A 26,443-nucleotide genomic window follows, 5' to 3' on the forward strand; every position below is an offset into this window, starting at 1 on the left:
AGTGTTTTCATTTACATATCTTCGTTTTTCTATGAGGGCACGCACAGCATTTAATTGGAAAGTTGGCAGAGAAAAAGGCGATCAAATGTTCCCTGACCCCGAAGATAATTGAAATAAATAGCTGAGAAAAAGGGTATCCCGAGCTATGGCCTGATAGCTGGGCATTCCATTCGTTGCTTCAATTGATTTGAATTGATTGTTTATATTTTCATTGCACTGCGAATGGAGAGACAATGAAGTTGATGCCACTTTTGCCTCGGACTTGCTTGAAACGCAAACAGAAAACTGAAGTAAAAAACAATGCAAAAATAATATGAAGAGAAAAGCGTGCAAACATTTATTGAAGGCGAAAAGCTTTTAACATTTTGCAGGCACCTTTTGCTGCCGCTTCGGGGCCTGCCGTGCCTCGACCAAAATGGATCTGCAGCCTGCCACTTCGACGTAGTGTTCAGCAGCCGAGCGAGTTAAGTGACAGCTGTCTGTGGCAAGGCTCCGAGGCAGGCACAACTCTGCGCCTTAGCAGCGCCTCATTGCCTCCTCTCACTTAATACCCCATCTGCCACGGCAGTCATTCAGTCATTCATTCTCTGCCACCGTTGCGCGTGTGCAAGTCAAATTATGTGGAAATGAATTATGACCCCTTTCTGCCACACACACACACACACACGCACGCACACCACCCGGACATAAGCGGCTCAGCCACCCATCCAGCGAGCCCTCGCTGTTGCCGAAAGCCGAAAGCCAACGAAAATGGCCGGAAAAACGATGACGGGTAAGGGAAAGCCCTGAGAAGCTATCACAGCAGGCGATGTCGATAGCACAGCACCAACAGTGTGAGCAGCGCCGGCACTTTGGACTCATTAGTCCCGGGGGGGAGGGCACACTGGTGCGAAAATTATACAAAAAGATCTTTGTGAAAGCTCCTCCTGAAAGATAATTGCTTGTAAATTTTGTAGACAACTGCGAATGAATATAGAAATGATGGTGGAAAGTACTGCACAAGTTTTCCGTCACACATAACCACCGTGACTGTACCCCCTGGCTGGTGTAACAACGAAAACAGACTGCGAGACGGCCAACCCAAGTTTTGGTTATTCTTAGTACTTTAGCCCAGTGCCACAGCATCAATTTGTGGCCAGCGTGCTGCTGCCATTCGGGTTCAGTATCCGGTTTCGCTTAACTTTCATTCACACATTGTAGCCCAGAGTCTATAAACCCAATTATCAGCTCGTTTGGGCAGGGCATCGCAGCCAGCATTGCTGTTCTCGAAAATGTGAAATCTAATTAGGCAGAAAAACAATGAACCCGGTTAACCCTTTCACCCAGATGATCCCTAATCTAGCAGCTGAAGCTGGAGCCTCAGTTAGTCATCCCGCATTGTATGGAGATTTTTCTCTTACAAAATGCAGAATGGAGATGCAAAACTTTTGGTTCATCCATGCAAACAGTTGCAATTTCACAAACTTGTTGGGGGCCAATGGGAATGGTTGACTGTCAGTGCATGAATATACGTTTATTTGGTCAAATTCCATGGAGGGACGATTCAAATCTGAATGTGTAAAAGGCATAAAGAACAGAGCAGCAGCAGCAGCAGCAGCAGCAAAAGTTTTTTGCAAATAACTTCTGGACATTCAAGGCCAAAGAGGGAGTGTGCAAAGGAGGGCGAAATGTCAGTTTGTATTTATTTTTTTAGGTTAGTTAGACAAGATATCGTGAGTGTCGAGTGTCTGTGCAGCTGCGAAAATGTAATTGGCTGACTCTTTGACACACTGAAGAGGGAATGGGAATGGGAATGGGAAAGAATTACACTCCGCCATCAACTACATAAATGAGAAATGCTTAAACCAAGAGACCTAAGCCCTAAAATAGAATTGCTGAACTCCTGCCAAATAGAATGCGGACTGTAGAAAAAGAAAACCAAATATTGTTTGTGGTTTATTTTTTAATCCGCATCTGCATTGCAAAATAAACCTGTGGCAAGCATTTTTGATTACTTCGTTTTGATGGTAAATTGGCTGCCAATAAACACAACAAAACTGCCACATACTGGAGGCAAAACTGCTTGCATTTCTAATGAATATTTGCTCTTGGTCAAAGGGGGGAACAGGGGGAGACTCCACCCCCCCGAGTGACAGCTGCACTTTGAGATGGGGGCCGATTAAGGAGCTTGTCCTTGACCAAAAAGTCTGAGCAATAACTTTCTGTGCGGTGCGTAATCACATTTTTGGATCAGCAAACCTAATTTGGTCTTTAATTCTGAGGGACAACACGGCAACGACTTCTTGGCATATTTGATGTGTCCCAAGTGCATTGAAAGGCGGCGCCCTGGCTGGCACACAAATATTTTCCAATAGCGGGACAGGGACACAAGTGACCTGAAATAGTTGGCCGGGATTTTCACTCCTGACCAGGCGCCATAAAAACATAATCCACGTAAAGCTTTTAACTAACACAGACACACACCAGCACACACCAGCACACAGACAGCAGCCCGCACACATGTTATGGGCCGCTTAAGCTGCACAACGAGAAGACGGAGAGAAAATAACAGAAAGGAGGGGAGAAACGGAAGCTGCAACAACTGAAGCCCGTGGGGCTTATGTAAGTTTAACAAGCAGCCATCCATCCACACCCATACACACACGCACACACACATATTGGCACGACAACTAATTGAATCAAATTACAAAACAAATTGAGAATTTCATTTAAAATTAAAGCCCAAATCTAGACAAACTTTTCAGGGTTCTACGTGCAGGCTTTCGGCTGGAGATTCTGTTGTAATCAATGAAAAAAAGAGACTTTAAGACTATCCTTGGTGGATTTTGCTCACAGTTAGCTAAGCTTTCAATAAACAAAGAAAACTATTGGCTGGGGCAATTGATTCAACATTTTGACAGCAGATACAAGCAGAAACTCTTAATTTTCACAGAAAAAGCTTACCCTTAAATGCAAATAAATATTTTATAAGAAAAACTGAATCATTATATGGTAGGAATGGGATCGATTGATCGTAAAAATAGAATAAAATAATATAAAATAAATATGTCTGACCTCCATGGCCTTTCTGCCAGTAGAAGAATTAACTTTGAATGACTTCCAGACCCTGGGGAGCAGCCCAAGCCCAGAATCAAGTGTAGATCACGTCTGTTCTTATGCTCAACAAAATACAATTAATAATAATAGCTGGGCAGCTGCAGGGGAGCTGCAGTTGGCAGGTGAGTCTATAATTGAACAGAGATTGGCTTTGGTTTGGCTCTGGCAATCGACTGGCAGACTCGTTGATTGAGCTACGTGCCAGTTGGTGTCGTGGCAAGCGCTGCCACTGCCCTGTCAATGATCGAAATGCGCAATAATTCGAGACAAATATTTGCCAGACACTTTGTTTTGGCAGCTGAAAAAGAGACAGCAACTGAAACAGAAACAGAGACCGAAACCGAAATCAAGACCGAAGCCAGAATCCAAAGAACTGTTGACAGCTAAATATTTTGTTGGCGCTCTCTCTACATATTTAGTAGGAGATGCAGGGAAGCGCGGTAGGGATTGATGATGATGATGGGGGTGGCGGTGTCATGCTTCGTGCGCCGTGAAACGAGATACGAGACACGAGACACACACACGTCCAAGTATGTGGAAAATGAAACAAGTTTTTGGCCAAAGCGCAAGACAAGGCGAGGACAAAGTTGCCCGAATGACACAGCAGCAAAGTTGCCATTAAATATATGTATATCCCCGTGCAGCACAAACACAGCCTCGTGTGCCACACGCAACCAGATGGAACACCTTGTTGCCTGTTGTACAAGCCACAACAGACTCACAGACCCCACTCCAACCCGAAACTGCCGGCGAACAAATCGCCAAGGGCAGGGGCCAGGCAATGCATTCGCTCAGCTGTGAAGGAGTGCTGCAGGGAGAGAGAGAGAGCGGGAGGGAGGGCCCGTCCGGCTCACCTCAGTTTTGTTGTAACAAATTAGCCTGACAGGCGAGTTTTCCTTTCATTTGTGTTTGATTTTTCAGCAGCTCGGCAAGAGACAGAAGACGAGGCAAATAAAACCTGCTGCGCCTCGAGTGCAAATTGTTTTATTGCCACTTTTACCCCCCTTGATAGCTCCCTTCGCTTCTTCTGCTTGAGCAATGTTCAACGACTTGTGAGCCAAGCCAATGGACTGTACGGGCTTGAACTTGAAGTGCGAAGTTCAAGGAATATCCACGACAAAGTTGCTTAAGCTGCAGAGGCAGAATTCCTGCACAGGGCTTTGCCTTGGACTCCGTCGAACATTGTGTACATTCCACATTGCATTGTGGCCGTCAAGGTCAGTCGTCGCTTACTTTGTGAGCTGTTGGGACAACAATTCGGTCAACCAGGCTACAGACAGTCGGTGCAGCAAAGCGAAGTGCGGCTGCAGAGCCAGCTGAAAAGCTGTGGCCCAGCCATCAGTTCTTGTTTGTGCCCACTGCCACGTCTCACTCTCCGTAATGTTCCGTTCAAATGGCAACATTCTCCCATTGCCTCGTCGCTGAGAAGTTTCCGTTTACAGGGTCGCTGAGTCTGCGAGCCACTTGACATTGTTTTAGTTGTTATTACTGTTATTATGGTGTGCACACACCACACACAGACACACTCGCACGTGCATTTTACGAATGATACATTGTTTTATATTCATAGCTCCCATTCCAGCATATGTGTGAATTCAGACTTTTGTCCATCTTTTTGTGGAGTATTTCCCTGCGTTGCTCCCCCACTTTAGGTGTCGCCGGTGCTGCGTATCGTTTCTGTTGCTGTTCCTATAGTTTCCTTCGCTCGTTTTTTTATCGGAATTATGAGTTTGAACAAGCTGAAAGCACTCACTCTCATGGCGGGTGGCAGCGCTGCTGTAGTTATCTAAGCTTGTACAATTTGATAGGCACCCAGCCCCATGCCCAGTGCCAGGGCCAGTGCCAGTGCCAGTCCCAGGCAGGTCCTAGTCCTAGTGCTCCCACAGTTGGCACATTTACGCTTGGCAGTGATCTGCCTTAAGTGCCTTCAAGTGGATTAAAAACATGGCAAATACAAATACAACGCACAGTGAGAGTGTCTGTCCCTCTCCCTCTCCCTCTCTCTCTCTGTCTGAGTGTGTTTTCCGCTTCTGCATGTGTCTGCCTGTGTGTGTGTGTGTGTGTGTGTGCTAAATGGAAATGTTTTTCACTTGTTTACTGAGCACCGTTTTGCCGGCAAAGTGCGTGGACAATGGCACACCGTCTGTCCTCTACCCTGCATCATTTGGGTGACTGAAACTAGACTGAATATGTGGCAGACTATGACCCTCTTTGGAGTTACAGCTTAAGCTGCAATCAGTATACCCGCTCTGCCAGGGCACACACTAAACAAAACACAAATCGCACTTGGCAGCAAATTCAAATGTTGTTACCATAACAGATTCATGGCCTGAGTGCTCACTGTTGCATCACGTGTGCGCAGAGTCCCCATGCCAACTATCCTGCCATCCTGCCATGCCCAAGACGAAGTCCGAGTGTGGCTGCAGCGCACCTCCTAGTGGTCCCCACATCTACATCTACTTACATATGAGGTGGCCCGTTTGCTACTTAGTGTAAAGGCTGGCACACCGCATTGTGGAAGCTGGCTTGCATTTGAGTATCTCATTAGATGGCATTATGAGTCGATACTGTCCATTGGCTGTGTTGTGTGCAAATGTTTGAATACCGAATGCCCAGTTCCTGGAACAGTTGGTCAAACCATGGGCAAATCTTTGCATCGAGTTCGAGTTTGTGCAGCGGTTCAGAGCTCATTTATAATCCATACCAAAACCGTTCGAAACTGACTGGATTGGCCATCGACTATCGACGGACTTAATATTGAAGCTATTTATCATCCCGTTTTGCCAGCGGATGATTCGTTTCATCTCGTTTCGTGTCCTTGCCTCAAACTCAGCCGAAGAGAAAGCTAATTAAAGTGGGAATCTTGCTGGAAGGAATGCAAACACCAAGACAAAGACCGAAATGATGAACTTTTCGCACAGCTGCAAGTCCAAGCAAATTATTTTTGGCAATGTTTGCCAGCAAAACGAGAACGACGAGGAGCCTCAGCCAAAGGGGGCCAAACACAATGAGCAGAGAGCAGAGCCGGCTGGGCATCGCACTACTTACTCCGTGTCTGTGGGTTTGTAATGGCCGAAAAAGGATTCCCATCCGGTTTTTTGTCCCAAGGCGGAGCGGAGCGGATCGGAGCAAAGGAAAAAGGCATTTTCCACGTTAATTGGCAAAGTTTCTCCAAACAATTCTTGGGGCTATGCAATTATTATTGAGATGCTTTCCCACCACGACTCACCTTCACCTCTCTCCACCCAGCCAGGTCCAGCCACACGGCGGCCCTACATTATCCCGGTGCTGGTGCCGCCGACTGTTCTACTTACAGGCAAATTGGCTCAACGCCAACGTTAACCAAGTGTGATTACATTTTGCTTTTAAGCGTTTCCTCCCTCCAGAAGATGGTACAAAACTAGACAGGGAATTGGGGAGCGGAGACGGAGAAGGAGACGGAGGGAGGACGGAGGATACCGCACTTAGTCATTGAATCCAATCAGTTTTTCTTGTTGACAAATGGCTTATGGCACGTGCCTATGCCAGGCAGCGACCCCACTCTGGACCTAGGTGAGAGACAGAGGTTTCTGGGCACTGACAAAGAGCATTTGCCACTTTTCAAAAAGTTTCAAATACAATTTCTGCCCCGCAAGGACACAACCAGCCAAAGAACTGGCAGGCTGGCAGGCGGGCAGGCAGCTGGCAAAAACTTTCCGCGGCCCATAATGGAATCAAGTGGAGCACCGCGACGAGCGGGGATCGAATGTAGAAATGGCGAATGGAAAATGAAATATGAAACAGCAAACAGCAAGGAAAACATCCAAGCAAACGCAAAGAAAGAAAACACAAAAGAGCAAGGCGCCAGCAACACAAAATTATGAAAAATATAATCATTTTTTTGTTTTTTTTTTGTATAAATTAAGTTGATAAAGTTGGCTTAAGTTAAGCAGGTTCTCCGGTTCCCCAGGCTCACTGGTCCCTGGTCCCTGGTCCCCGTGGCACCCGCGGAAGCCTCACAAACACCCAACTCCACTCCGTTGGCCCTTGGCACTTTCACGCGCAGTTTGCTAGGCCCCAGAGCCCGATGCCATTTTTCACACAAATAAATAAATATGAAAGCTGCCAGGTGTCGGCAAAGGGACTCTGAAGCAAGTGGATCTTACGACTAAGGGATACCTGCTAAACGGAGTCAAAATATTCAATAATTAGTAGATCATGGCCCTGTCGATTATGGATCTTCTTTATGAAGGTGTGGGGCAGATTTTGTGTCCCAGCTCAAGTGTGGCACATACCATGTCGTGCCTCTGATTTCCCCTGCTTAAAAGCAGGGAGAAAAAACCATGAAAAGAAAGTTTAAAACAATTTCAAGCAAGTGACCCGCACGCAGCAGTGGAAATTTGTTACCAACACAAAGAAAAGGAACAAAAAAAGAAGCAAAGAGGAACCAAAAACAACAAATTGTCGCGACATCGTCTAGTCAAATTGCAAGTGATTTGGCTGTTGCCACAGCGGGGGGCACGTCAAGGAGGCAAGTGGGCGGAGCCAGAGCCAGAGCCAGAGCCAGTGTGGTGTTCGGTAACGCGAACGGAGGCCATTGACACAGGACAATGGAAATTGTTCACGTTCACGTTCACGTTCCCGTTCAAAGTTCAAACAAACAACTCAATTGGATGGAAGAGACGACTGGCACATCAATTTGCCAGTCAGCAGTCAGCAGTGGAAGAAGGCTTTGTCCTTGGGCTCTTCGAAACAGAGTTGGGTTCGAAATAAATATAAATTGACTCAAACACTCGATCGAAGACAACCCGATCGCGGTGTTCCAGCACTTCGCTTGGATCTGCTGTCTGTCGATTGGATTAGCCAGCCGGTGGGTCTGTGGCATATCAAGTGACAAAGGGTTCGATGGCTGTGGCAAAAGCTTTTAGGAGCAGCGGCATCTTCCTGGCTCCTTCATTAGTGCTAATGTTGCTGGCTCGTGTTCATTACATGGCCTAAGCCAAAAGATAACGATGTTGCCGACTAAAGTCGTGGCGGCTAGCCGCAAGAAGTGATGGTGGCAGTGGCGGTGGCGGTAGGGGGGGTGTAATAACCGAACTTTCAACTTGTCGCCATGCCCTGCGTGGTGTGGGGAATCCTTTTGGGCAATGGCTGGTAATTATCCCTAATTAGTTGTAAAATATTGAAGTGAAAGTATGTCCTCCCCAGCCTATGGGCCGCTCTGTCTGCGAATTAGCCAGAAAAGACAGCGAGAAGCGAAGCCAACTCCAAAGCCATTAGGAAAAGTTTTCGAGACCCTGCCAACATCCACGCCGACTTCATTTCGGAATCATAATGATAATAATAATAATAATAATGGCATTATGTTGGGCAGAACGTTAAAATGCGATTACATCTGCGTCCCATTCGCTCTCCCATGATGAATTGTTTCTCTGCTGCCACTCCACGAGTGTGTGTTTCCCCTTCCCTTTCCCTTTCCCTTTTCTCTGCCCCCTCACATTTCGCACTTTATGCCATTTTTCACGAGTCGAAAATTAATTGCCACGCAAAAACTCATTAGGATAAAGGCGAAAAAGAAGACAATGGCCAACGAAACGTGGCAGTTGCCGTGGAAGTGTTTCAGTAATTCCCAGAACGAAGCATTCAAAATGCAAACAAATTCCGCGTATTTGCATATTCAAACATGTTAGTGCCAATCATTGTGGAAATTGTATTCAATTGAAGCTGCACAAATAATCGAGTTCTGTGTTGTAAAACATTTGCGAAAGATTTTGCGATTTCCAATATGATATTCGGTTGAACGGAGTAGTTCCTCGCTCTCTGTTTGCTCTGTCACAGCTTGCTCATAAATTTAATTAACGATAATACACACGCTTGCCAACGGGAAATGCTTTTCGGTCACAGGACACGCAAGGCACGTCATGGTCATGGTGGATGGAGGTGACGGTCTCGCTGGTCGGTGGGCGACTGCAGACCCAAGCCAGTCGCCAGCCTGCTTGAGTGACATGCAAAAAGAAGCAAAGCAAAAAACACAAAGTACCAAGGGAAAAACCCAGCATGGCAGCATAAACTAGAACTCAAATGCAAAGCAACGACTGAGGCATGCCCTCTGTTGGGAGAAGCAGAGAGAAGCAAAGTACCGGACCGGAGTCAGTTCCACAAAATGCTCTTCGCTTGGCAGGGTAGCAAAGCAAAGCCATGGCAATGCTTTTAAGCGCGACTCACTCGTTGAGTGGCTTGAGTCTCTTCTCTTGCTCTCTGTCGCTCTGCCGCTCTGTGCATCACTTGTTCAGCTGAACTTTTACACCCAGCAGCACAGCGCCAGAACAGCTGCTTTGGCAGTCAACACGCTAAACTGACTTGAGTGCGTGAACGAAAGGCAGAGAGAGAGAGAGAGTGAAAGAGTGGAAGAGGGCGTCGGCCAGACAGGAGGCAGGCAAACAGGCGGACACGCAGACAGACACTTTACACCGGCTGCTGTCAGCGTGGCCACCCTCTTTCCCCATCATCATCATCATCTTTCCTGGTCTCCTTAAGCGGCAGCAGCTAATTAAAACAGCATGCGAGCGAGGCATCAGCTTAAGTGCAGTTTTGTGAGTGAAAATGTTTTCGTTTTCTGGCCTAAATGGAGGCCACCAACGCCGCAAGTTAAACGTCAAACGGGCAGCAAAAAGTATGAGCCTTTTAAATGATTCATCCGATGGACCCAGAAGTTCAAGAGGCACCCAAAGAGGGTCGTCCACGGTACAGTGATGATAGCGAGACAAGACCAAGGCACTCTGCGGAAGGACTACTTGTGGACCTTTGAGTTTGCTTCGAGCTGTTGCTTCCGTAACCGTTTGGATAATTTCCACTGATTTATTTGCCATTCAATTTGCTCTCCTTCAAGAGCGTGTGCCACATTGGTGCCTGCCTTGCTGCAATGGAATCTATTCGCTTGACCATGTGGAGCTTCTGCTGCTACGCACCTGGCCATTTGTAGCAGATGCTCTGCCGCTGTGGTGCAACTGCATTAGCATTTTCATTCTCAGCTCTGGAGAATTGCCAGACTGCCGCCTGCCGACTGCAGTACACTTTGCCTGCCACACGCTCCGCTCCGCTCCGCACATTGCATATTTTCATAAATTTACTTAAGTGCTGGCAATTTTCGACTCGCAGCCGCGGGAGCAGCAGCCCCCGTAGTTTCGGGCTTGGATGGGGGCCGACCCAGTGGGAACCATCAATTTGTCGTGGCTAAGCCAAGGTGCATGTTCCTTGGCTGCAGCTAAAACGCAACGGGAAGTGCCAGTGCCGGCGTTGCAAGCTGGCAGAACGGCGCTGACTTTGTGGCACATGCAACAACAGCCAAAAAACAAAACCAAAAACGTTTGCTTCGTGTACCGAATCATCGAATACCCTTTGACACACTGAAGGTAAAGGGGAAACGGGAATTGTTTATTTATTAAAGAGGCTTGGGAGATGGTAGATGTGATCGAAATGCTAGAAGAAATCATCGAGTTCGTCGTTCGAGTTAGCTTTTGGAAGAGTAAACTGCATGCAAATAGATTCGAATCCCTTCTAAGGCTTGCCCCTTGAGGGTTCTTTGCGTGTAAGCAAATTATGCACAAACTTCACTTTCATTGCATTTTTTAGACATTTTTTATAACAGTCTGACAAGTTATTAATTTCATTTCTACCACACTGCCCTCGGCGGAGCAGCCAAAGTGTAGATTGGCAATATTAAGTTTGCATTTGTTTGGAAAACACAAAGAGGCAACTTACTTTAAGACTTCATGCATTTGATTAGCTTAATAATTGAATATTTGACAACATTTGCAGACAAACTAGTAAAGAAAGGATCCTAAATCGTATCGTTAAACTCCAAATTAAAGAGAAATAATTGAAACAGGAAAGTAAACCCTCAAATTTCGTGGGAATATAACACTTATTTATGTGGGAAAAGATAGAGCCACAGCCACAGCCACGGCCACGGCGTTGCCATGGCACGAGCAGAGGAGCAATAAGATACAGATTACCGACACTGTGCGCTTCTCTGTGCGAACCATTTCCAAAAACTTTTCCCACTTGTAGGTGCTCCCTCGCCCCTCGAGTACACGGCACACTGCCTGGGGCTGCCAGTGATGGCAGAGGTGTTGGCTGCTGAGGAGAAAGCCGTCGTAAAAGTTATACGCATTAAATTGGCATTTTCGTTGGCTATTAATCATGAACTCCGAGACTGCATATGAAATTAGCGTAACAGAAAGCCACACTCTGCCTTACTACTTGCCACGAAAATGTCGTGACAAATTATACCAAAGCATGCACCAAATTCGTATTTATTTTATAAGTACTCGCATAAATATACGAGTTTGTGGCAAAGGGTATTAACGAGAGTCTTGGACAGAGTCCCATCAAAAAATGTTGACCACAAGCCGCTTTAAATTTGCCCTTGGCCCAAGTTTTATGTATCCCAAAAAAAAGGAATGAAATCGACAAAAATTCTCTTTTGATTGCGAACAGCTTAGGAATCGTAAATTGGTTTCTCTTTGCTGATATCCTGTATAAAAATTGGGTTATTGTAGAACTGTCGCTTGACTTGTTGGGCTGCAGCATGGCATTCCATAGCAGATAATTAGCTGAAGACATTCCATTGCATACATCGATCGCACCATCAATGGGTGTTGCAAACTGCAAACTCTTTTGTATTTTTTCACCCCAACAAAATGCACCTTGAGCGGTTGAATGAAAATATATCGAATGCTTCTTTATTTCATTCATTTTGTGGCGTTTTTTGTTGTGTTTTGTGTTTGTGTTTTAAGCCGCTTCCAGTTCTACTCGAGATCTTTCTGCTCGAGCAAAATGATGAAGAGCAAAAAACGTATTTGCTTGAAATCTGTTTTCCTCTGCTTTTCACACACACACACACACACACCGATACACTCATCGTCGCCGTGGAAAATCGGGCAGGCGGAAAACGATTGAAGGTTGGGTGGGATGGCTTGGGTGGCTTAGAGCCAAATAGCGGCAACATTTTTGCATAAGCCAAGAAAATTAAATAAAATTTATTAAATTTCGCATTTAGCAGGAAGAGTTTTGGTCGTGTTGGTCGCACATATGTGAAATGTTGCCGTCTCATGTAGGCCCTGGCCCGACCATGGCATGGGCATAATATGTGTGTGTGTGTTGGTGTTTGTGCATGTGTTTGTGTGGGTGGTGTAGCTATGGCGTTGCCTGGCCAACGCGACTGGAAAAAAGCAAATTCAATTAAGACCGTACCTGCCACACCCACAGACACACACACACACACCCACAGACACACACACACACCCACAAGGGAACCCACAAAGAGGGCAAAGGACAGAGAGAGGAAAAAAATTGCCACGCGCTCAACGTTGCGTATGAGTGATGCGATCCGATGGTGAAACAACGCAGCAGACAGGCGGCGCGGGCGATGCGGATGATGCGGATGAAGGGACAGGCACTTCTGGCGACCCTTTGAAGCTGCTTCCCCAATGCCTGTTGGTGTATGACAAAATGTATGCGAAATTAAAAATCACATTAACTGCCGGCAGAAATACTCGTAGGGGCGACATTAAGCCCCAGCACTTCCGAGACGCAGCGGCGAGGCGTGCCGGAATAATTAAGGCCTCAACGGTTCGCCCGAATCATTCAGATATGTATCCATCCATCCATGCTCTTATTCCAGGAACTTTCTGGAATATTATTCCATATTTTTGCAACACATTAAATAAGACTCTTGAATGGAACAAAAATATCGTAGTGATATAACTCATGGCAGCCCAAGGAAATTGAAGAAATATAATCAAAAGAGAAATTGGAACGATATTCAGAAGAATCGCCAGAAGCTAGCCGTGACATTTGCTTTCCATTTCTTGCTCTCACATGAAACGTGAGCCAAAAATTGTTTCGTAGAACTTGCCAAAGATTGTGGCAAACTGGGAGAGCCGCCCTCGCAGCAGCAGCACCAGCAGCACCTGGCTGTGCAATTCCGAATGTCTACCAGTCACGCGGTGGGACCACCTCAGCCTCAGCCACAGCCACAGCCACATCTCACAATTCTCATTCAGGGTGTCCTGTTGCCACAGCTGTACGGGTGGCCCTTGCCCTGGTTGTTCCTGGTCGACGCTCGACGCTTGCTGTTTCACCCCTCGATCTGTTCATCTTCGGTCGCGTCGTCTCGTGCACTTAATTTAATGACCAAAGTTCGCCGCACTGGGCGTTGCCCAAGAAGCAGGATGAATGTCCTGCTGCTCCAGCTCCAGCTCCAGCTTCGGGCTCTGGCTCCTGGCTCCTGGAGGACGCTCTCCTTGAACGCGCTTTACATAAGCAGCGCCATGTTTATTTACATTTGTGCAAATTGTTATTTAATTAAATTTTAATACGCTTCATTAAAACTTCTGTCTACGCTCGCTCCTCCGACGAGCGCGTCTTTGGCTTCTTCGTTTTCATTTTTCTTCATTCAATTTGGATGCTCTTTGTGCGCCGGGGCATGCCGATATCTTCAGGATTTTTGTGTCCACTCAGTACGATAGAGGAGATATTCTCAGATGTCTTGAGGTGCGGCAGAAATGTGAACTGTGGAAGAGTATTTGCTGCTTCGATGCGACACAAAATCTAGACTTTCTTTTATCATTCTTGGGCAAGGCTCTTGCCGTGTGGGCCTCACGGATTTAGCCATTTTATTATGCAATGATAATCAGAAATCAATTTATTGTGCACACACACACACACACCCCCGCACCCCCACACACCCGCACACCCACACAAACACAAAGCCTCAAAGAGAGAAGGAGATGGACGTAGAGGAATGGTCAGAAAATGAATCGCTGGAGCGGGACACGAATCAAGTCAATAAAATTCAATTTGCTGCTCATCAGCGAGCCAGAGCGAGAGCGAGTCAGAGTGAAGTGGGCGCTAATGTGACGCTCTAGCAGGACAATGGCAGGCTCGGGGCCGGGAGTGGTCCTGAACCAACAGAAAGTCGTTTGTGCGTTTAAGTAAATACAAGCACATTAGGCTACAATCAACAACAACATCCACAGAGGCAGAGTCGCTGGCGGAGTGGCGGAGAGGCGCAGAGAGAGGGTGTATAGAGACGCAAAAAGTACTATCTCTAGTCTAGCATTTTTGTATGCCTCGTTTTTCCTCTCGATTTTCCCCTGTTCTCCTTGTGTGTGTGTGTGTGTGTGTGGGCTAAAAGCTACTTAGCCTGGCAGCAAACGGCAACGGCAACGGCAAACGGCAGATGCATATGGTAGTAAGGTAAAGGACTCTGAAGTGCCCTGCATTTGGTTTGCACCAATGAAATTCTTCGAGTAAAGGAAAAACATTTGAAAAATGATGTCCGTTTGCTTATGGGACATTTGTACAACAACTTCATTCGGCAGCCTATGCGCCAGTCGATTCCATTATGGCACTCCCCAGTATTCCCCATAGAACTCAGCCAACAAAATGAACAGCGCAGATGGAACACGCAGACAGACACACGGCAAAGAGGCTTTGTCGCCATCAAAAGGAATGGGCAGGACGCGACCAAATAAGTAAACAAAAAAAGAGCACGCGAGCGGGAAAAGACACAGAGCGAGAGAGAGAGAGAGAGAGAGAGAGAGGGAACAAAATGGCTTTATTAATTCTTTAAATGTTGCCACTCCGAATACTTTTTGGGGGGAAATCCGGTCGGGGCTCAGTTTCCACTCGTCTTCTGTTTTATTTTTGGTACTTGGCATTCCCAGGGGTATGTTGTATATGTAATAATTTATGCAACAGGCAGAAGAGTGGGGAATCCACTCTTAAGCGTTGGCATCTGGCAATCTTAAAGATGTCGACAGAAAGCGTATCCCAGTGGCCGGCAGGGCCACTACTCGCACTCTATCGTAATTCTTGAGAAGTAAACGAAACCGAAACCGAAACCGAAATGTCAAATTATGCTGGATAATTTGCTAAGCGGATTAACCCAAGCGTTGGCTAAGCTGTAATGGAGACATGCCAGAGCAGGGGGACGTCGAGAGAGCGCGATAAAGGGGGGTGGGGTGTGCCAGGGAAGTAAGAGCGAGGGAGCGCAACCAATGGTATAATTATTTCAAGGCTTTCGTTACACGAAACCGAATGGAAACCCTGAAGGACACGCACAAAGGGGTAAGCAGGTAATTTAAGACGAGCGACAAGGACAAGGACAGGGACATGGACAGCGCACATCCTTCTCTATAATTCAACCACAAACGCGTACTCGTAAGCTCCTTCCTCTCTGCAGACTCGCTTTCCGCTGCACTTTCCAACCACTTAGTGGTCCATTTTTAGTTCATTTTACCAATTAAAAAGTGGCACAACGAAACAGAAAACTCACTTTCGCAGCATCGACGTGAAGAGTGCCAATTTTCCGTTTGCAGCTGGTCAAATGGAAGAGAGGAAGGAAGGATATTCCACTGTTGTCCTTGCCAAAAAAGTTCACCCCCACCCGCGTTTGCCAGCGTAACTGGATACAGCGTCCAGGGCCATTGACAAAGTGCAGTCAGAATAAGCGACCGGGCATTAAGCTCCTCTTCCATTGCCCACATCCATCCATCCAAGCATCCATCCTCTTGCTCTCTCTCTAACAGCTGCATATATCTTTATGCCACTGCCATTGAGAGTATTTAACAGCCAGTTACGCTTTGAACCTTTAAATTCTGGCTACAATGAAGCCAATGATGAGGACTCAAGTCGTCATCATCGTCGTCGCCTTATGCTGAAAAACTTTCACATCACTGAGCATCCATAGTGAAACCAGACAGAGAGAGAGAGAGAGAGAGAGAGCACAGCGCTAGACAGAGGGATAGATTAGATTATTGTCAAGAGTTAACGAATTATGAAAAGGCAATTCCAATGAAATATTCATGGCATCAATCGTCCATGTCCACACATCATTTCTGAAGCATTTTCACAGCAATGTTGCCCCTGGAATGTCGTACAATGGATGCAAAAGCATTGAAATGTGAAATACATAATACACAAAGGATAACTAATAGTTATTGGAATGTTAATTGCGTTTGTTCGAGGATTAATTGTGCAGATTTGTTGGCTTTCCAAAAGCGTACTCCAAAGTTCTGCCTCGCTTACAAACTTCCATCATGGGTTTTCGAATTTCCAGTCCTCCTTCCAGCACACAAGCAGTTATGGGGTTGAAGGTGTATCCCTGTGAAAAGGGCTCAAAGCAACCGCGGAACTGCGTTCCAAAATAATAAAAAGGGAGCCCCCAAAGCCTATGCTGAAGCCTCATCCTCGAACTCTTTCTCTGGCTTTTGGTATCTGGCGTCGGGGCGACGCCATACAACAGCTGCGGGTGGGTATGGTAGAAGTTATTATATCCACATATTAATAAACATAATCAAGAAATCATATACGTCGACCCGCCCAAACGACGATGGGGAGTGATGACGACGCCGACGATGACGACGGCTATGATGGAGGCTGGCAACCAGCCAATCGACCAGCAGGGGCATCCCCTGGCACAGCCACGAATACTCGTCGTTTTCTTTTCATTTTATACTTTTGGGCATATTAAATTCATTTAAAGATTTGCAACTTTTGGCCCCCGCTTTCGACGTTCATTTTGCAGTCCAAAGCAAATAGCAAAAGTGAAAATCCAACAGCAACCAGAAACGAAGGACGACGAGCCCCGAAACAAAGACGAAGACGAAGATGAAAATGAAGACGAAGAATGTCTTTAAATGAGTAACAAATGCGGCTGCAAAGCACTCCACTCTGGGTGGTCTGGGCGGACTGGGCGTGGATCCATGCTCACTCATATTTCCCGGAAAAAAACCTCACCATCAAATTTGTTTAGGTTCATTTCACGTCCGGCTGCTAGTAGAAAACTGTTGGGGCAAACAGAAAGAACAAAAAATAATGCTAACATTTAAGGGGAAGCCAAACGCGAGAAAAGAAAACAAAACGGCGAAATTGTCTTCATTTCGTTGTTGTTGTCGGTTGTGTTTGCTTTTTAAAGTAATTTCTCAATTTCCTCAATTTCTCAACGTAACTTCTAGTCGGACCGCGCCCCATCCGAACCGCCTGTAATCATTGTGCGGTAATTGAATGCATAAACAAGTTTGTTGCCCAATTTGGTCGGTCACTCAGTCCCTCAAATGTTTGCCCAGAAGTGTCACATGGATGTGGAAATGGAGATGGAAACCAAAGAAACTTCAACTTCAATCGAGAAAACCAATGCGTTCAACTTGAACCGAAATTGATGGAGGAGAATGGAATATCAATCGCCAATCTGCACGACATGCGTGTATTTCCGTGTCACTCATCCGTCAAAGTCAGAGACGCTGGCCAAGGCCTGTAGAATATCGCACAGACAGTATACACATTCCAGGAACACAACGATTTATATGTGAAACATTTTGGCAACTCCCCTGCATCCATCCGCAGAGACAACATGCCACCTGGCGGTGTTTGCTTTGTGTCCTCTTCCAGGTGCGATTGCTCCCCCAAACCATTGCCCCTCACTTTCACGCTTGGCTCCGCTTTACAACGAGAACAAGGAGAACAAGGAAAACAGCCAGAAAAATAACCAAAATAAAATAAAATATAATCATACAATATACCGACTATAAGTTACACTCTAATCTAACCATTTGTTATTTTTCTAGAATTTGCTGCAGTACATTTGAATGTTTGTTTCAATGTCAATCTGTTGGCGACTTTGAGAACTTAAAATAATTATTACTCGACATCTGCCTGCGGTACCCACAAGTGAGCTGATGTGATGTCTCCTGCTGTTACACTAAGTGCAACAACTCTTCAAACATTGCGTATACAAAAAATAAGGGCCACATGCAAACTTTCACGTGGCGCAGAAAAAAGGGATCTATCTGGTGCGGAGTTCGGGTGGCGGTGACTGGCACCCGGAGAACACTTTCAAAGCAATAAAATGAGCAATTTTTTTTACGATTAATGGTGAAATAAAATATCGCTTTTGGCCCCGCCAACCGCCACCCGCTCACCCGCCCAAATGCCAACCTTCTTGTGGTTATTTGATAGGCCCAAGGACGCTAGAAGAGGGGGAGCGACTGTATGCGAAATCCGAAACCAAAGCAAACAAAATCGCAACTGGGATTGGCAACTCTCGCTCTCACTCTCTCTCTCTCTCTCTCTCTCTCTCTCTCTCTCTCTTTCTGTTGCTCATAAAAATGCCAAATAAAATGCAGAATTAATCAACTGGCTCGACCTCTCCTCTCCTCTCCTCTCCTCTCGCTGTCTCAGCTTCAACCCACTCTCATGGCAACCAGTATTGAAGGATTTACGATGTCCCGACCCTGACCTCATTGAACGACTTTATGCTCGCTGGAGCCAAGCTTTGCGGACAAAGTTGTTAACCCCAAGAAATGGGGTTCCTGCTGCCCCCCTGCCCACCCGCTGTATCACTTAGTCGTCATTTTAATCAGTTTAAACACAATGAAATTGAGACTAGAGAGAATAGTTTGGAACTAGTTTCACCCTTTCAAAAGTATCCAATAAATGTGCAAATATCGTATAAAATAATGCACGCCACTTTCCTAGCCATCCAAAATAATCGTATCAATAGAAGATGTCGCAATGTGACCGAATTTTTTCTGAAGTAAGGTCATACTCGCTATATGTCATTCGGCTTGCTGCTAACAAAATAATTGTGCAGTTTCAATAGAGAATTGTTGCGTAAAAAAGCTGCTAAAATGCCTCAATATCTGTTCAATGGTAAGCGAAGCATATTTGCCCGCGATCATGGGCAGCTCTTGCAGGACTAAGCACATTTGTGGCCCTTTTGCCAGCTCCACCTACCCCACCGCCGGAGGAAGGGGAAGATCTGTTTGAAGCGGTTTCGCGCTGCAAAATATGTCTCGATGCCTGCAATAATCCTACGGCCATTCGCGAATGTGGCCACGTTTTCTGCCGGGAGTGCATATTTATGTCTCTCCACTTCAGCAATAGGTGCCCGGTTTGCCGTCACGAAATTCAAGGCGAAGACCCATTAATTCCCCTACCCCTACAACAACTAAACAATATCATCAATTGAATTGGATCCCTAAATGAATAATGACAAAAATAAATGACATGAATACAATGGGAAGTTTTCTGTCGGTCTTCAACTCACGCAAGTGCAGTGCGAAAAAGAAATGAAGGCTTGCGAGGCATTTATTTCACGGCATTCCATCTAGAGCTATGAAGGCTCTCGATCATTTTGTTTGCAGTTGCTGGAATCATTTGTCTTGTGGCATCCATCAATGCCACAAATACAACATCGAGGAGCCACATCGGAGCTGCAAGACGGCAGCGTGTGGGTGAGCGTGTGCCTGCTGCAAATTGCTTTCTATTCGATTTGATGAAGGATAATTTATGATTCCGTGTGTTTTTCTGTTCACAAATTCGATAAAAATTCATAAATTATTTGTTGATGCGTATTGAATTAAGCATTTGCCACGCCCAGCCAATTCACACATGTCACAACCAGCGCTGCTTCCCTCCTCCACAGAGTTGTAGCAAAATCTTGTGGCAAGACACGCGGAGAAAAGAAATGCCAACTTTTCTATGATTTCAAATTTATGCACAAAGAAAAACAAATATGCTCGTGGAGGGGAATGCTGGAAACTTTTCCCGCTGTCAATATAATTGAAAGAATCTCACAGCCACGCCCACCACACACACACACATGGAGGCTGGAGGCTGGAGGCTGAAGACTGGAGGGAAATATGTCAAGTGCAAGGCATAAAAAAAACAAGGACCGAATGCCTATTTGTTATTTATTGTGATTTGTTTACATTTTGTTATTGTTTCTTTTCTCTCTCTCTTTCGCTCTCGAGCTTCCTTATCTAAATCTCCATTTCCATCTCCATCTCCATCTCTCCCTTGGCCAAGACATTTCCTGGCGCCCTGCCCTGGTGGTCCTACGAGTACGCCCAGGCAGTGCCCTGCGACTTTTGTCTTTGCATATTTTTGCTGGTCTCCTCGCCACTGTTGCTCTGCCCTTATTGAGTGGCAGGAACAGCATTTTAATATGTGGGCCAGCATACATTCACTGTCACTGCATGGCGCTGTGTGGCACAGTGTGTGTGGTGTTGTGGTGTTGTGGCGTTGTGGGGGCAACCGAATGCAAAGTGGGAACAGCTCGGAATAATCATCCATTTGCCATGGAAATGCTTTTTCGATGCCATTTGAAGGAGGCACTCACATTTGATACAAGAGCCTGCAGAAGTGGCATCCCACCAACGATCCGAACATCGAATATTATCGAGTGTTCCACACACTCGTCTGAGACACCATTGTGCAGGGAACACCATCATCATCAGATCATCAAGCCCGTAACTGCCTCTGGCCAGCATCTTTGTCCACAAGACCCAATAGATATTGTTTTGACTCCCAATCAAACTATCTCTTGTGCAAATCGAATTTGTGCACTCTGAGCCCTTGAATCGCACCTGACATTTTTGACATTTTCCGTATTAGTTCTTTGGCCTGAAACTTTTTCTGTTCTTTCATGTTTTTGTTTGTTTTTGTTTGTTTTTGTTTTGTTTTGTTTTGAGGACCCGCACACCAAATTAAGTTAAATATTTAAAGTTCATAAGCCGCACAAATCCCTCTCAAAATTAATTAAAACAAAAACCAAAAAAAAAGAACAATAAGATAAAGTTGGGACAACATTCGAAATTCTCGTGTTGTTTTTGCTGCTGCTGCTGCTGCTGCTGCTGCTGCTGTTATCATGTGATTGACTTGACGAAGGGCGACGAGAAGGACGAGCTAAATGGCAAAAGCGGGGGCTTATGCCTCGCATTAATTAACTTAATACACGACAAAATAAAAATGAGACTCTGAAAAAACAAGGCAGAAGTTACAGCGAGGAGGCAGCCGCTGGAGGCAAATGGAATAAATGTGCGCATTAAAACCAGGCGGAGTTATGTTTCGAATTGCGTGGAGCAGCAGGAATGGCGGCTGGCCGACTGGCTGCCCGGATGAGTCAGCTCCAAAATGAAGACATTAACATAAAGACAAACACTCAGCGTACGGAGACACACACACATGAGAGGGCAGGGAAATATGGAAACACTGCAAATGATCGGAAACCAACTATTTCTCTCTCAACAACAATTGCTCGCTTGATGACTCCGTTGCGTTGCCTCCCGAAGTGGCTGTGCTTGAGCATTCCGTCAAATGGGAACGGAACAACTTTCCATGTCGAAATATTTTTACTTTTAACCACCGAAGTGTGCAACTTTTGCACCAATCCGTTGCCTCTTTCTAATTGTTCTCATTCACTCGCAAATCTCTGAACCAATTACCACAAACAAATGGTGCAGAAAAATGTGTTGCTTCAAAAGGATTAAAACTTTCGACATTCAGAACTATCAAAAGTTTCTTCGGAGCAGCAAAGATATTTTTAAATCTGTGGAAATAAACTCAAAAAGAGGAAATCAGTGCCAAAAGCCTAAGACTCATGACAATGAAGATCCAATACCCTTATACCCTTGTAGGAAGAACAAAAATAGTTTTAAACATTTGTAACCCATAAGGAATATTCCTAAACTGTGGGCAGGATTGATTGCTGAGGCTTTACAGCCCTGAATTAATCTGTTTATTGAACCAGGACGAGCTAAGTCCGTCTCAGATTTGTCAAGGGTTGGGCTAGGGCAGCCGGGCAACCGAGCTCATGCCCGGGAAACCCTTTTGAACGTGTGGCCGAAAAGAGATTCAGGAAATCTGCATATATTTATGTACATTTATAAAGGGATATTTAAGCACACAAGCACTCTCTCTCTCTCCCTCTCTCTTAGCCGTTGCTGCCCGCACATTGACAGGGGCATAATTTATTGCTTCGTTTAATTTTTGACATTCGGAGAGGGGCGATCGGTCGGTGGGTCGGTGGGTCTGTGGGTCGCACTGCGTATGCTTGATGTGACCAAACATCCTCTCAACTGTTGACTGGATTTTCTTTCCTTCTTCCTCGCACGCTGTTGTGGGGGCGTTGGCCAAATAAATTGTTGTCACCCCCAGGCACCGCACCAATCTCCGCCACCCGCCCATCCCCATCCCCATTCCCATCCCCATCGAGTGGCCTCTGGGGCCAGCTGTAAGCTGTAAGCTGTAAACTGTTTAAACTTTTGCTTTTTATACTCCCGCAAAGAGAAAAGAATGTACATGAAACGGGCATAAAGAAAAGGCAAAACCAAGTTTTGGCAACTTTATGAAAATTGCATCAAGCAGAGAGCCGGGGGAAACGGAAGCTGTGAGATGCCAAAGAAGGAAAGGCGCAGCAAGGAAAGCTGGCAGGAAATGTGTCACTTATATATCCGGAACGGGTTCATTAGGACTTTATGGCTTAAGAGAGAGAGAAAGAGAGCGCAACTTGATTCAATTTAAATGTTTACTGGATGAGAGAGGAAGAAAAGCATAAAATGCTTGCCAGCCTCCAGTAGGTGTCCATATCCATATCCATATCCATATATCAATGTCTGTCGTCTGTCGTCTGTCTTCTTCTATCAACATCTCGCCATCTCTCCCCCGCTCCTCCTCTGTGTATGTGTTTATCTCTTACTTAGGCTTAGTAGGTAGGCGTCTGCAAAAAATAAGCAAATTGATGGGAACAAACAGAAGCGACGCGACGTGTGGCGGGGGCACTTGCCTAGGAGTAATCGTACGTGCGCACAGTGGGGTAAATGGAAGCATAACCAGCCAAAGAAGGAGCTACACTTGTCACTTACTGTTTTATTATGGAATAAACATGCTCAGCTGATCTTTGGCATGGCCTTAGGCCTGGGAATGGGTAATCTAATAAAGGAGTTCCCCATTAGCCACATAAGTTTCATCTATGCAAATATTGAATACAAAATGACCGCGCAATCAGCGAGCGAGCGAGAATTGATCCATTAGCAGAATCGATTGAATGTCAATGGATTCAGGTCACCCCGAAGAATCCAATCGAAGCTGTTGGCCATTTGTCTTTTCATCAAATGGAATCCCGTCCACTGGCGCTCACAGCGATCGATGGCCCTTGATTAATCGATGGCTGTGAATCTTCCTCAGGGAAGTCCCCCCCCGGGGTCAGCTCCTGCAACTTGTTGGCTTCTGCAATAAGTATTCCCATTGTGCAAGGACGACGACGACGAATGCTATTTGTCAGAAATCGACAGGGACATTTCTCTTCCTATATACCGCTACCGGAGCTACCGGAGCTACCGGAACGTGAGCGGGCCGTGCGGGGGGAGGAGTGCAGACAGATATCAGTCAAATGCCGGGGCCACATTGACACGTATAATACATTAGCATCGGTTATTGTCTCAGAGGAAGTGAGATGGCGGAGGCGACTGGATCGAGTATCGACGCAATCAGCCTTGAAGGGGAGGCTTTCGCGGTGACAGCGTCTGGCGTCAGATAAAGCTGGCAACGCCTCGTTTACCGTTGCCGTTGCCGTTGCCGCTACCGTTACAGTTGCTTTTTTTGGTTTTCGTTGTTGGTGCCAGTATCCATCTCCCAGGATGTGTGGGCTCTCCGGCAAACATTTAGCCAGCACGTTTAGCGCCTCAACGCGTCTCAATATCCCAGTCCATGGCACAGCAAACAGCCTTTGCCACATTTGATTTGTATCCGCGGCGTGTGTGAGTGTGTTCCGGCTGAGTGTTGGCGTGTGTCAGTGCGGGAGTGCGGTAGTGCGGGAGTGTGTGTGTGCTTAGGTGTGCTTCAATGCCTATGTGGTTATAGACACATCCCCCACATGCATATACATATCCGTGGAGTACATAGGTAACTCGGCAAGCAAATACACACAGAAGAGTGTAAAGTAAACACAGGACACATATACATACGTAGCGAATGTGCAGGAGCCTTAGCCGAAGCGGCAAATACCCTCTTGCAGATTCATTCTTTGAGAGGATTTAGCACAGCGAAAGGTGCGGCAGGGTTAAGGGTATTCTGCTGCTGTTTGAGCTTCAATCTATTTGGTTGCTCCATAAGCCTTTTCAGCAGTAAAAAAGGAACTGGAGCATGACCTTTCCTTTACACACCCACAGAGACATTTTGTCAATTGTCAATGGCAAAACGATGGACTCTTGCGGCTCCACTCAATGACGAAAGCAGGAAGCAAATTTGAAAGGAAAGCAAGCAAAAGAAATCTATTTAAATGTTTAGCCGACAGGCCCTTGGACTCGATTCAATGAAGAAAGGCGCAGGCAGCAAACAGCAGAGAAAAAACCAGAAATGGAAATAGAAATAGAAAACTTCTCAACCGCTGGGATCAAAGTTTAATCGGTTGGCGGGAAATGGAAATGCAAACCCAATCGAATACTCGCGAAATCAAACAGCAAATGAAACTGAACGAGTCAAGTGATGTCTTTGGAATGTGAAAAGTTTTCGAACTAAAGGGGAAATGAGTCTGGAAAATGATACAGAACGCAGCACTGGTGTCAATCAGTTTTTGGCTACAGATCTACTTTTCTCTCCTAAATTAATTGTAGTTAAATAACTGATATTCGATCGGTTTGTCTCCTTACCATTCCCATGGACATTTCGAATGGAATTAGCTTAGTGCAGATTGTGTGCAGCTTCCCCTTGCAAATGTTAACCAGAGAGATACCAATCGGATTTTCTATAGCGAAACAAATTCAATGCCAGGCAATCTAAGCTCCAAAAAATGTTCAATAGCAAGTTGGAAAATCCCCACAGAATCCTTTACAGCAAGTCCATCAAAAGACAGCACACACACAGGGAGAGGCGGAGAGAGAGAGAGAGAGAGAGGTACAAATGTTGTCAGCTGTCTTTTATCTACTTTCATTCGCTCGAGCTTGCCGGGTCTATGGCTAGATGGATAGATGGGTGTGCTCCAAGGTAAGACATGAAATTTGCTTCAATTAATTCAAACCAGAATAAATAATGGGGAAGTGGCAAAGGATGGCAGGGGGAAGGGTCAGAGTAGGAGAGCAGGAGCTGTCCGTGTTGGAGATGTCGTTGAGGTCGACCGGATGACGCTTCACTTACAACAGCGTAAGCAAATATTTAATTTGTGTGAATGACCACATCCGTTGTCGTTTCCAGACTGGGCTCCACATATGTACATATGTATGTTTGCCGTTGCCGCTCTCAATGGTCAACACATGCGGACCCTAGACACTGGACACTGGACACACTGCCAACAATGAAATGAAATGAATGAAATGAGCGACTGGCATGGCGCAGTCCCCTGCCCAATGTGGGCCTCAAAAATGGGCAAAACAAAACAGAAAGGTAACACGAAAACTGGGCAAAGGAAAGAATATTATAAGGGAAAGTTACGACCATTCACATGCTACATTAACCGCAACCCCAGAGCCGCAGACAGAACAGGAGACGGCGCAGGAGCAGGTGCAGGAGCAGGAGCGGTAACAGGGGCTTTTCCGAGTGGAACTTTCCCTTTTTGTTGCTGTTGTTGTTGCTGTTGCTCGTTTACCTTTGCCACTAATGATTTCATTAATAAAATCAAATTAATCTTTTCCATGGGCAGAACTACTTAGTATTTAAGCAGAAGTTATGTCCACCCACATGGGAATGGAGTCCTCAGCACACTATTGCTGCGGCACGAGTATTCTGTGAAACGATTTCGCTTGCATTTCGCTGACAAAACTATTTGCTTGGAACGAGAATCTAGCCCCAAGCTGATGCTGGATTGGATATCACTTTTCCCTGTCTCACGGGTTTGTGTTATTATTTCCCAGATATCCATTTGGGGAATGCTCACATTTGCCTCGCTAACCCAGCAAGTTCTTTGCCTGTTAGACACACCCACAATTACGTGGCAGTGCCATCCCATGCCCCCCCCACACACACGAGACACATGCATTGTTGACTTCATAATTTAATGCCGGCACCACGCCCACTGCTACTGTTGCTGCCCCGCTCTCTGTTCACTGTTCACTGTTCACTGTTCTCGGATTCCCCTTCTACTTAACCCGCTGGCATATTTTCACATTTCTTTTGTTCTGCTCCAACATTCTCCGATCTGCGCGCCCCCTCCCGCTCTCAAGCTTCACTTCACTGGCCCCCAAGCCCCATCTTGTTGTTGCTCAAGCAACCAGCAATCCTTTGTGACATTTGACTCGTCACACAAGCGCACACACACACACACACACAGGCACACCCTCACATGTACCCCTACGCGCTCACCGAACACGCACAGACATGTTTGGCATTGACTACTGTAACATGCACATTGCATACTTTTGGGCGCACAACTTTTATTACTTGCCCTCGTGACAGGGCAAGGGAAAAGGGAAAAAGGGAAAAGGGAAAAGGCAAAAGGAACTCCATCCCCAGCCACAGAGGCTGAGACACACACACACACACACAGAGAGTACGAAAAATTATAATTTGGCAAAAGTTGTAAAACTTT

The 26,443-nt window shown here is 46.0% G+C and overlaps 1 protein-coding gene across 1 annotated transcript in view; it reads right to left on the reverse strand.

The window, feature by feature from the left end:
- LOC117903035 (allatostatin-A receptor) overlaps nt 1-26,443 on the reverse strand; it is an 82,073-nt gene that overhangs the window by 47,903 nt on the left and 7,727 nt on the right. The gene's annotated exons all lie outside the window — the stretch shown is intronic.

Source organism: Drosophila subobscura, chromosome A (genome assembly GCF_008121235.1).
Source record: "Drosophila subobscura isolate 14011-0131.10 chromosome A, UCBerk_Dsub_1.0, whole genome shotgun sequence".
NCBI classification, from domain to species: domain Eukaryota; kingdom Metazoa; phylum Arthropoda; class Insecta; order Diptera; family Drosophilidae; genus Drosophila; species Drosophila subobscura.